At 44.4% G+C, this 12,229-nt stretch overlaps 1 protein-coding gene across 2 annotated transcripts in view; it reads right to left on the bottom strand.

Annotated features, from left to right (window-relative positions):
* The window catches only part of btk (Bruton agammaglobulinemia tyrosine kinase), a 123,122-nt gene extending 117,812 nt beyond the window's left edge, over positions 1-5,310 (bottom strand). For both annotated transcript variants that reach the window (XM_072594873.1, XM_072594876.1), the window contains exon 1: positions 5,216-5,310. The gene's annotated coding sequence lies outside the window, so the exon portion shown is untranslated. The remainder of the gene's footprint in view (positions 1-5,215) is intronic.
* Positions 5,311-12,229: the final 6,919 nt, after the last annotated feature.

Genomic DNA, 12,229 nt, shown 5'->3' with positions numbered 1-12,229 from the left:
AGTAGCTGAATAAATACTTTAAATCAGTCTTTGTGGTACAATACAATAATAGTATTCCAAAAATGCTAAATAAGTAAGGGGATAAAAGAAGAAAGGAAAAATTTACAATCACTATCATTAGAGAAAAATACCAAAGAATATAATAGGGTGAAAGACCGATTAATCCCATGGACTTGATGGTTTGCAGCTAGTACATTAAAGGAAGTAGTTACAAAGATAAAGGATGCACTGATTGAAATCTTTCAAGAATTCTTAGATTCTGCAAAAATCTTGGAGGATTGGAAAACTCCAGCTAGTCTCTCTTCATAACTGAATCACTCTAGCCCAGGCAAAATCCTGTTGAATAGTTTCCTTAGTTCCTCTAGAGGAATTTCTATAGCATGTAGATAAGAACTGCATATCGTACTCCAGCTGTGGCATAATATACATTATATAACTAACAATACATAACATTATATTTAGTTTCATCATAACTTCCCTGCAATTGTATTCAATGCCTTGATTAATAAAAGTAAGTATTCTATGTGCCTTTTTAACAACCTTATCTACCTGCTCTGCTGCCTTCAAGGATCTATAGACATGCACACCAAGGTCCCTCTGATCCTCTGGTCTTCCAAGAGTGCTACCATTCAATTAGTCCTCCCAAAATGCAACACCTCACACCTTTCAGGATTGAATTTCATTTCCCACTGTTCAACCCATTTGACCAGTCAATTCAGGCTTTCCTCCTCATTGTTTACAAAAACCACCAATTTTCAAATAATCTGTAAACTTATTGACCATATTTCTTACATTCATGTCTACATCATTAATGTACACAACAAACAGCAAAGAACCCTGTGGTACACCACTGGACACAAGTATTCAGTCACAAGAATACTCTTTGATCATCACCCTCTGACCCTAAGCCAAGTTTGGATCCAATTTGAAAGATTTCCATGAAACCCATGCGCCGTTACATTCTTAACCAGCTTGTCATGCAATATCTCATCAAACCTTACTGAAGTCCATCTACACCAACGGTATTACCCTAATCTACACCTCTACTTCACTCAGCAAATTCAATCCAATTTGTTAGACGACATCCACCTTGGAAGGCCATATAGACTATCATTGATTAATCCTTGCTTCTCCAGTGGAAATGAACTCTGTTTCTAAGAATTTTAATATCATCTTGCATGATGTCTACTGATGAAATATGTATTCTCAGGTGCTGTCCATTGATTGGGTGCATGTTCCTGGTTGCTGTCTATTGATGGGGTGTGTGTCCCCAAATGTTGTCTATTGATGAGGTGTATGTTCCTTGTTGCTGACTATTGATGGGGTGAGTGTTCCCGGGTGCTGTCTATTCATGGGGTGAGTGTTTCTGGGTGGTATCTATTGATGGGGTGAGTGCCCCCGGGTGGTATCTATTGATGGGGTGTATGATCTTGGGTGCTGTCTATTGATTGGGTGAGCATTCCCAGTTACTGGCTATTGATGGGGTAAGCGTTCCCGGGGGCTGTCTATTGGTGCATGTGTGTTCCCGGGTACTGTCTATTGATGGGGTGAGTGTTCCTGGGTGCTGTCTATTGATGGGGTGAGCATTCCTGGGTGCTGTTTATTGATGGGGTGAGTGTTTCTGGTTGCTGTCTATTGATGGGGTAAGTGTTCCCAGCAAGCTGTCTGTTGATTGGGTGAATGTTCCTAGGTGCTGTTTATTGATGGGGTGAACGTTCCTAGATGCTGTCCATTGATGTGGTGAGCGTTCCCGGTTGCTGTCTATTGATGGGGTGAGCGCATCCGGTTGCTGTCTCTTGATGGGGTGTATGTTCCCGGTTGCTGTCTATTGATGGGGTGTGTGTTCTCGGGTGTTGTCTATTGATGGGGTGTATGTTCCCAGTTGCTGTCTATTGATGGGGTGTGTGTTCCCCGTTGCTGTCTATTGATGGGGTGTGTGTTCCCCATTGCTGTCTATTGATGGGCTGTATGTTCCCCGTTGCTGTCTATTAATGGGGATTGTGTTCCGGGGTGTTGTCTATTGATGGGGTGTATGTTCCCGGGTGCTATCTATTGATGGGGTGTATGTTTCCCGTTGCTGTCTATTGATGGGGTGTGTGTTGCGGGGTGCTATCTATTGATGGGGTGTGTGTTCCGGAGTGCTGTCTATTGATGGGATGTGTGTTCCCGGATGCTATCTATTGATGGGGTGTGTGTTCCAGGGTGCTGTCTATTGATGGGGTGTGTGTTCCCGGATGCTATCTATTGATGGGGTGTGTGTTCCGGGGTGCTGTCTATTGATGAGGTGTGTGCTCCCGGATGCTATCTATTGATGGGGTGTGTGTTCCGGGGTGCTGTCTATTGATGGGGTGTGTGTTCCGGAGTGCTGTCTATTGATGGGATGTGTGTTCCCGGATGCTATCTATTGATGGGGTGTGTGTTCCGGGGTGCTGTCTATTGATGGGGTGTGTGCTCCCGGATGCTATCTATTGATGGGGTGTGTGTTCCAGGGTGTTGTCTATTATGGGGTGTATGTTCCCCGTTGCTGTCTATTGATGGGGTGTGTGTTCCCGGTGCTGTCTATTGATGGGATGTGTGTTCCCCGTTGCTGTCTATTGATGGGGTGTATGTTCCCGGTTGCTGTCTATTGATGCGTGTGTGTTCGTGGGTGCGGTCTATTGATGCGTGTGTGTTCCCGGGTGCGGTCTATTGATGCGTGTGTGTTCCTGGGTGCGGTCTATTGATGTGTGTGTGTTCCTGGATGTGGTCTATTGATGCGGTATGGGTTATCGATTGTTGTCCATTCACGGAGTGTGTGCTCCTCGATGTTGTCGATTGATAGGGTGCGAGTTTGTGGTTATACAGTCATAGAGTCATAGAGATGTACAGCATGGAAATAAACCCTTCGGTCCAACGCATCTATGCCGATCAGATATCCTAACCTAATCTAGTCCCATTTGCCAGCACTTGGCCCATATCCCTCTAACTCTTCCTATTCATATACCCATCCAGATATCATTTAAATGCTGTAATTGTACCAGCTTCCACCACTTCCTTGGCAGCTCATTCTATACAGGCACCACCCTTTGTGTGAAAAAGTTGCCCCTTAGTTCCCTTTTAAATCTGACTCCTCTCACCCTAAACCTATGCCCCTCTAGTTCTGGACTCCCCCACCCCAGGGAAAAGACCTTAACTATTTACCTATCCATGCCCCTCGTGGTTTTATAAATCTCTATAAGGTCACCACTCAGCCTCCGATGCTGCAGGGAAAACAGCTCCAGCCTATTCAGCCTCTCCCTATTGCTCAAATCCTCCAACCCTGGTAACATCCTTGTCAATCTTTTCCGTACCCTGTCAAGTTTCACAACATCCTTCCGAGAGGAAGGAGACCATAATTGCATGCAATATTCCAAAAGTTGATGCCGACTGATGGGGTGCAGGTTCTCGTTTGCTGCCTGTTGATAGGGTGTATTTTCTTGGGTGCTGTCTATTGATGGGATGTGTGTTCCTGGGTGTTGTCTATTAATGGGGTGTGTATTCCCAGGCTAACATAAACATAGGGCAGTACAGCACAGGAACAGGCCTTGTGGCCGACCAATTCTGTGCTGATCATGATGGTATTCTAAATTAATACTATCTGCCTGCTCATGGTCCATATCCTTCTATTCTCTGCATGTTTGTGTGTCTTTCCAAATGCCTCTTAAACTTTGCTAACATATCTGCCTCTACCCCTTCCCCTGCCAACATGCTCCATGCACCTACCACCCTCACTGTAAACAACCTTTCTCACACATCTTTAAACTTGCCCCCTTTCATCTTAAGTGTCTAGGTTAGAATGGTGCTGAAAAAGCACAGCAGGTCAGGCAGCATCTGAGGAGCAGGAAGATCGAAGTTTTGGGCAAAAGCTGTTCATTAGGATTCCTGCTGTGCTTTTCCAGCACCTCTCTAACCTAGACTCTGATTTTCAGCATCTGCAGTCTTCACTTTTGCCCTCTCACCTTAAACCTATGCCCCCTAGTATTTGACACTTCCACCCTCCAACTATCCATAATGCTCATAATTTTAGGGTTCTTCTATCAGGTTGTCCCTCGGCCTCCGATGCTATCGTAAAAGCTCTCCTTATTGCTAACACATTCCAATCCAGGTAACATCCTGGTAAAGCTCTTTTGCACCATCTCCACAGCCTTCGATCCTTCCTATTGTGTGGTGATTAGAACTGCACACAATACTCCAAAAGTGGCTGAACTAAATTCTAATACAGCTGCAATAATGACTTGCCTACTTTTATAGTCAGTGCCCTAACCGATGGAGATAAGTATGCCGTATGCCCTCTTCATCACCTAAAGGTCTGGCTATTTACAGTTTACTTTCTGTTTATTGATGGGGTGTGTGTTTCTGTGATTCTATATTCAAGACTGAGATTGATTAACTTTAGACTGAAGGGAAATGGGGGAGAGCAGTAGAAATTCAAGTTGACAGCCATGATCTTTCCGAACAATGAAGCAGACAGGAAGAACAGGACTGTGTACACCTGCGTCCTTCTCTCATGGCTCATGGTGGGATTTTGCAAGCTCCTCTGACTATGCTTCCTCTGTACTGGTTCATCTGTTGGTGTGGCCATTGCAAGTTTTTGAGATTCACATTTAAATCAAGGTGTAATCTGTTATCCCAAAGATACTGGCAAGCCCCCAGTTGTTTGGGAGCTAAAATTAAAACGAGGAATTGCAATTTTAAAGGCAGCCTCCTTCATCCTCCATGGAAGTAAGCCTGTTTTATCTGTGGCAAAAGTTGAAGTGCTGGGTTTATTTGCACATTTTGTAGTGGTTTTGAAAGAATCACACCTTCAGTGAAGTTTGACAAAGCTTTACCACACTCAGACAGAGGCAGTTTAAAGCCTTCAGAGCCTGTAATTTACAGCACAGATGCATGAGGGCACCTGAGGCTGGAAGGCACAAGTGACAATGTAACCTCGGTCCCACTCCCAGGCACATTGCTACATTAGGGGACAGCAGAAACAAAGAGGCCACTCTCCTTCATTATTCATTAAACACGAGTGGTTTGCAGAAACACTTACAGTTCTGCAGTTCCCCAAATCCAATCTAAACAGGAAAACGAACCAACCAACAAAATAAGCTAGTCTCCCCACACGCACTGTGAAAATGCATTGCAACAGACAGATTGTAATTAAATCCACACATTACTGTATTGCCCAACATAGAATCCTTGTTTCACTTACCTACAAACTATCCATGCACGGCAAGGATCAGTTTAGCTGTCCTCCCTGTCTCTTTAATTTCTCTAAGACAATGTTAGCTCCACCCTGTGCCAGGAACTAGCAGATAAGTTCCTCATTTCCATCAGAGGGCAGTTTTTATTTAAATTAATATGTATTTATACATCCATTGCTGCCCCCTTCTGTTTGCTGTACCTAGTGCCTCAAGTTATTTGCCCAAACAACCTGTTCAAACAACCTGTTATGATACATCCCTTGAGTAAGTAGGATTTGAACACATGCCTCCTGGCCCAGAGGTGGGAACACTACCACTGCAGCACAAAAGCCCTCACAAACCAGTGCCCTGAAACTGATCACTTGTGTTCACACTAGATGTAAACCTGTAGCTCTGAGGTAATATTGAATCAGAAGGTAATTTATCAATGCTATCATCACAGACATAAGATGGAAGATTTTCCAAAGAGCAAACATTTTTACAATGGAAAGGTTAACAGGAAGTTTTGGTGCCCAATTCTATAGATCCCTGAAAGTGTGAGCACAGGTAGAGAGAGCATATCAATGGTTGTCGAAAAGTGTGGTGCTGGAAAAGCATAGCCAGTCAGGCAGCATCTGAGTAGCAAGAGAGTTTCAAGCATAAGTTCTTCATCAGGATGAAGAGCTAATGCTCGAAATGCCGACTCTCCTGCTCCTTGGAAGCTGCCTGACCTGCTGTGCTTTTCCAGCACCACACTTTTCGACTCTGATCTCCAGCATCTGTTGTCCTCACTTTCTCCATATCAATGGTTACCTTTGTTAGCCAGGGTGTCAAATATAGGAGCAACTTTATAAAACATTTGTTAGGCCACGGATGGATGTGTGCAGTTCTAGTCATTAGTAGGATGTGATTGCACTGGAAGGGTGCAAAGGACCTTTACCAGGATGTTGCCTGGGAGGGCAAGTCTCAGTTATGAGGACAGACTGGGTAAGCTGTGTTTGCTTTCCTTGGAGCAGAGGAAGCTGAGGGGAGAATCTGATTGAGGCAAACAAAATTATGAGACGCGTAGAATGTGAAGAGGGCACCTGAGGCTGGAATGCACAAGTGACAATGTAACCTCGGTCCCACTCCCAGGCACATTGCTACATTAGGGGAGCAGCAGAAACAAAGAGACCCCTCTCCTTCATTATTCATTAAACACGACTGGTTTGCAGAAACACAGGGCAAAAACACTTGCATTTCTGTAGTTCCCCAAATCCAATCTAAACAGGAAAACAAACCAACCAACAAAATAAGCTAGTCTCCCCACATTCCTCATGGGAAGCTTTACCCCATAGGAGGCATGTCTAAGACCAGAGGGTAAAGTTTAAGGTGTGAAATAAACAGTTTAGAGGGAATCTGAGGAAAATTTTCTTTTATTTAGAGGATGACTCCCAGAGTTATCTGGACTATACATCCTCACATTCCACTTCCTGTAAGGACTCCATCCCGTTCTTCTGGTTTGGCTGCTCTGATGATGCTAGCTTCCTTAGGGCCTCAGAAATGTCCACCTTTTTCCTCAACCCAAGAATTCCCCACCACAGTGGATGACCAGGCCTTGAGCTGTGTTAGACCCATCTCCTGCACTTCCGCCCTCACTCCTTCTCTTCCCTTCCACAACAATGATAGGATCACCCTGGTCCTCACTTACCATCCCACCAGCCTCTGCATCCCAATAGATCATTAGCTGCCATTTCTGGCACGTGCTGCAGGACACCACAACCAGACACATTCCCTTGTCAGCCTTCCGCAGGGACCGTTCCCCTCTGACACTCCTCAACTCCCAACATCTCCTCACATCCCAACAGCACCTTCCCATGCAACCACAAAAGGTGTAACACCTGCCCATTTACTTCTTCCCTCGTTATTGTACAAGATCCCAGAGACACCTTCCAAAGTGAAACAGCAATTTACCTGTACTTCACTCAATGCCTTATTTGCTGGTCACAATGTTTCTCCTCTACATTTGAGATAAAACACAGGCTGGGTGACCACTTTGCAAGACACCTATGCTCTTTCGGTAAAAATGATCCTGAGCTTCCAGTTGCTGGCCACTTCAACAAACCAAGTGTTCCCATGGCAACATTTCTGTTGCAGGCCTGCTGCAGTGTTCCTGCAATCCTCAGTACAAACTTGAAGAACAACATCTCATTTCACTTGGGGACACTGCAGCCTCTCAGACTCAATATTGAGTTTAATAACTTTAGAGCCTGATTCCATTCTTCCATGATTTTTATCCATCCCACACTAGTTCTGTTGTGACATGGATTGCTTTGAGCACAGTCATTCATTGCCATGTACTCATGGGCCCATTATATGGTGTAATTTCATCACTGCTCTTCTATTCTCTCCTATGCTTAGGTCTTATTATCATTTATTCAGTTTTTCTTCTGTTCAAGTCTGCTATCCATAACCTTCTCGTGTACTTACCCCTTTCATATCTCTGTCTCTCTCACTGGGCTCCATCTCCGCCTACCTGCCCACCTCTCCCATTCCATCTCCCCGTCCCTCCAATCCTAATGTCATCTCTAGCATAAATATCACTTTCTCCTCACTGCCAGCAATGCTGAAGACAGGTCTCCGGCCTTGCAACGTGAAATTGGTTTTCTTCCCACAGATGCTGTTAGACCTACTACATTTCGCCAGCAATTTGTGTTTGTTTCAGATCTCCAGGATCCGTAGTCAGTCTAATTAGTAATTTTGCAGAAGATACAAAGATTGGTGGAGTTGTGGATAGCGATGAGGATTGTTAGAGGATACAGCAGGAGATAGATCAGTTGGAGGTTTGGGCAGACAAATAGCCTGCTCCTCGAATGCTGCCTGACCTGCTGTGCTTTTCCAGCACCACTCTAATCTAGACTCTGGTTTAGGCATCTGCAGTCCTTGTTTTTATCTAAATAGCAGATGGACTTTAGATCATGGAAACTGACACTTCAGCCCATCAAGTCCACACCGACCCTCCGAAGGGTAACCCACCCAGACTCATTTCCCTACACTTACCCCTGACTAATGCACCTAACACTATGGGCAATTTCCCATGGCCAATTCACCTGACCTGCACATCTTTTGGAATGTGGGAGGAAACCAGAGCACCCAGAGGAAACCCACACAGACACGGGGAGAATATGCAAAGTCCACACAGGTGCCTGAGGCTGAAATCGAACCTAGGTCCCTAGTACTGTGAGGCAGCAGTGCTAACCACTGAGCCACAGTGCCGCCAATCTGGACAAATGTGAGATAATGCATTTTGGAAGGTCAAGTACAGGTGGAAATTATAAAGCATATGGCAGAACCTTAGGAGTATTGATTGCAGAAGGATCTGGGTGTGCAGGTCCATGGATCACTGAAGGTGGCCACACAGGTAGACAAGGTGGTCAAGATGTCTTAAGGCATACCTGCTTTCACTGGAAGGGGCATTGAGTCTAAGAATAAACAAGTTATGCTGCAGCTTTATAGAACTTTAGTTAGGCCACACTTTCAATATTGCGCACAATTCTGGTCACCACACTACCAGAAGGATGTGGATCCTTTGGACGGGTACAGAAAAGGTTTACCAGGATGTTGCCTGGAATGGGGAACTTTAGCTACGCAAAAGGTTGGATAGATTGGGCTTGTTTTTACTGAAATTCAGAAAATAAGGGGCGACCTCATAGAAGTTTATAAGATTGTGAACAGCCATGGATAGAGTGGAAAGTATGAGGCTTTTTCTTCAGGTCAAATACTTGGAGACACGGGTTCAAGGTATGAGGGGGGGGGGGGTAGTTTAAAAGAGATGTGTGAGGTAATTTTTTCACAGAAAGGGTAGTGAGTGCCAGAACACACCGTCAGAGGACATGGTGGAAACAGAAACAATAGCAGAATTCAAGAAGCACCATGACAAATACACAAATAGGAAGGGAATAGAGGGATATGGATCCTGGAAGTGAAGACAGTTTTAGTACGAAAGGGCAAAATGTGGTGGCGCAGGCTTGGAGGGCCAAATGGCCTGTTCCTGTGCTGTATTGTTCTTTGTTCACCTGCCGTTCTATGCTTTACGTTGGTGAATATAGAATATGTTGCCTGAGAAGCTAGTGGAGGCAGATACACTTGCAATATTTAAATATGCCAGAACATAGAAGGTTATGGTTCAAGTCCAAGGAAAAGATTGTGACTGCAAGAGCTGCTCATTTTTTGAGATATTTTAGATGTTGGAGGTGGTTTCCTCGAATTCCAGGAGCAGTCATTTATAAGCTGTTGCATTGTTTGGGAACATGGAGGATAAAAGATCAAAGCAATGGCCCTTGAAAAAGGAGGGAGAGAGACAATTGCAGAGACCACATGGTCAGAGAAAGAAACCTACACTGCTGTCTGACACAGCAGTGAATCTGCACAGCTACTATTTGGGTTCAAATATCTCTGGACATCAGAGTGCATCTAAGAAAAATGAACAAAGAGCAAAATTCACAACTGACCTGGGAGGAACCAGTGTGGGAGAGCTCACAATACAGAAGAAGCTAAGTGTGTTGTTTTTAAGTGTATCCTTGCTATAAATCTACAACAGTGAGTAGAGTGGATTCTTTTTTGATTATGTGTTTTATTGAGATCTGTCTCTTGATTAAATTTTTAAAATATAAAACATAGGTACTAAGTTAGCCTGGAGCATTGTTTTTAGAGCAGTAAGATGGCCTACAGATTGTTAAAGAGCAAAGATGGCCTTCAGTAGAGTGATGTGCTCTTCCTGTTGGAAGTGGGAGATTAGAGAGAGTTTCCATGTTACTGATAATTATGTCTGCAGTAAGTGTGTTTGGTTGCAAATCTGATCAGATCGCATGATTCATTTGGAGCAGCATTTAGAGGCAATGAGAAATTTACTGGAGCTAGGGGATTTCATGAATGGCAGTTATAGGAAAGGAGAAAAACCACTGATACAGTCAGGTAGCTGGGTTACTTCAGGAAAGATAGGAGAGGGAGGGATGTAGTGCAGGAGTCTCCTGTGGCTATCCCCAACAAGTATGCTGTTTTGGAAAACATAGGGGATGATGCATTTTTAGGGGAATGTAGCAGGAACAGGCAAGCTTCTGGTACTAAGACTGGCTCTCATGTAATGAGGTATACACCAGATTGCAAGCAATTGATTGTGATTGGGGACTCACTAGTCAGAGGCACAGACAGACGCTTCTGCGGCCAACGCGAAAAATCAGAATGTTGCCTTCCTGGTGCCAGGATCAAGGATATCCCAAAGACAGTGCAGAATATTCTCAAAGGGGAGAGGGACCGCAGGAGGTCATTGTGCATATTGGAACTAATGACATAGGAAGGGAAAAGGATGAGATTCTGAAGCGAGAATCTGCAAAGTTAGGCAGGAATTTAAAAAGGACATCCTTGAGGGTAGTAATATCTGGATTACTCCTGGTGCTACAAGCTAGTGAGGGTAGGAATAGGAGGATAGAGCAGATGAATGCATTGCTGAGGAGCTTGTTTACGGGAGAAGGGTTCACATTTTTGGATCATTGGAATCTCTTCTGGGGTAGAGATGACCTGTATAAGAAGGAAGGATTGCACCTAAATTGAAAGGGGACTATTATACTGGCAGGGAGATTTGCCAGGAGGAAGGTCAATTTTGACAGTATTGGGCAAAAACTTTCAAAAGTTGACTGGGGGCGATATTCACAAGTAAATGGATGGCTGGAAAATGGGAAACCTTCAAAAAGGAGAGAATGAGTGTCCAGAGACAGTATGTTCCTGTTAGGGTGAAAGGCAAGACTGGTATGTGTAGGGAATGCTGGATGACTAAAGAAATAGAGGTGACATTTCCGAGACGATTGGTCAACTCTATAAATGTGTGTGGGGAACAACCACAGCCTCAGAGCACAGACCAAACTCCAAGTATACAAAACTGTAGTTCTCATCAACCTTCCTATGACACTGAGTCATGTACATGTTTAACAACGTCATGTACATGTTTCAGAGCACTTCCACCAGTACAGCCTCCACAGGATCCTCAACATCCACTTACAGCAGCGCATCACAGACATTGAGATCCTTTAAACAGCCAACATCATTGTGAAGGTTTGAGCGAAAGGGAGAGGTTATTTTCCCTGGAGTGTCGGAGGCTCAGGGCTGGCCTTAATGAGGTTTATAAAATCATGGGGGGGGCATGGATAGTGTGAATAGCCACGGTCTTTTTCCCAGGGCAGGGGAATCCAAAACTAGAGGGCATAAGTTTAAGGTGAGAGGGAAAAGATTTAAAACGGAGGTAAGGGGGCAACTTTTCCATGCAAAGGGTGGTGTGTATATGGAAGTGATCTGTCAGAGGAAATGGTGGAAGCTGATACAATAACAACATTTAAAAGGCATCTGGATGTGTATGAATAGGAAGGGTTTAGAGGGATATGGGCCAAATGCTGGCAAACGGGACCAGATTAATTTGGGATATCAGATTGGCATGGACAAATCAGACCGAAGGGTCTGCATCCCTGCTATCCAATTCTATGACTTGAAACATCCAACATCACTAGCATTAAGAACACCTTCCTGCAAAGTCTTTCCAAGATTGCATTTCACAGAGAGCTGAACACTTGTATTTGGAACAGAGAGACTACAGGCAAATGTTTTATATCATCCCTGAAGAAGTCATGTTCTGGGCCATGTTGACTATTACTGTGTGAAATCCAGGATTTGATCACAATGGTGATGCTATATCAGGAGTACACCAGATGCCTTTGAGACTGAGTGAAAAGCAGCATGAAACAACAATGACAGAGAGGGGTAGATCAAATTGTGCCCAGCAGGGATGATATCTTCAATTGTACCCACTTTGGAAAAATCTGATGAACACAGCCAGGCCGAACTAGCGACTAGCGGGACTACAGCCAATGAGTGTACAGCCTGTGGCTTGCCACTTCAACACACAATCCTGCTCCCATGCCCACATGTCTGTCCTTGGCCTGCTGAAATTTTCCAGAGAAGCTCAACGCAAACTGGAGGAACAGCATCTCATCTTCCGATTAGGCAAGTTACAGCCT

This window comes from Chiloscyllium punctatum, chromosome 25 (assembly GCF_047496795.1).
Source record: "Chiloscyllium punctatum isolate Juve2018m chromosome 25, sChiPun1.3, whole genome shotgun sequence".
Taxonomy (NCBI): Eukaryota; Metazoa; Chordata; class Chondrichthyes; order Orectolobiformes; family Hemiscylliidae; genus Chiloscyllium; species Chiloscyllium punctatum.
This window is presented reverse-complemented; position numbering and strand designations above follow the sequence as displayed.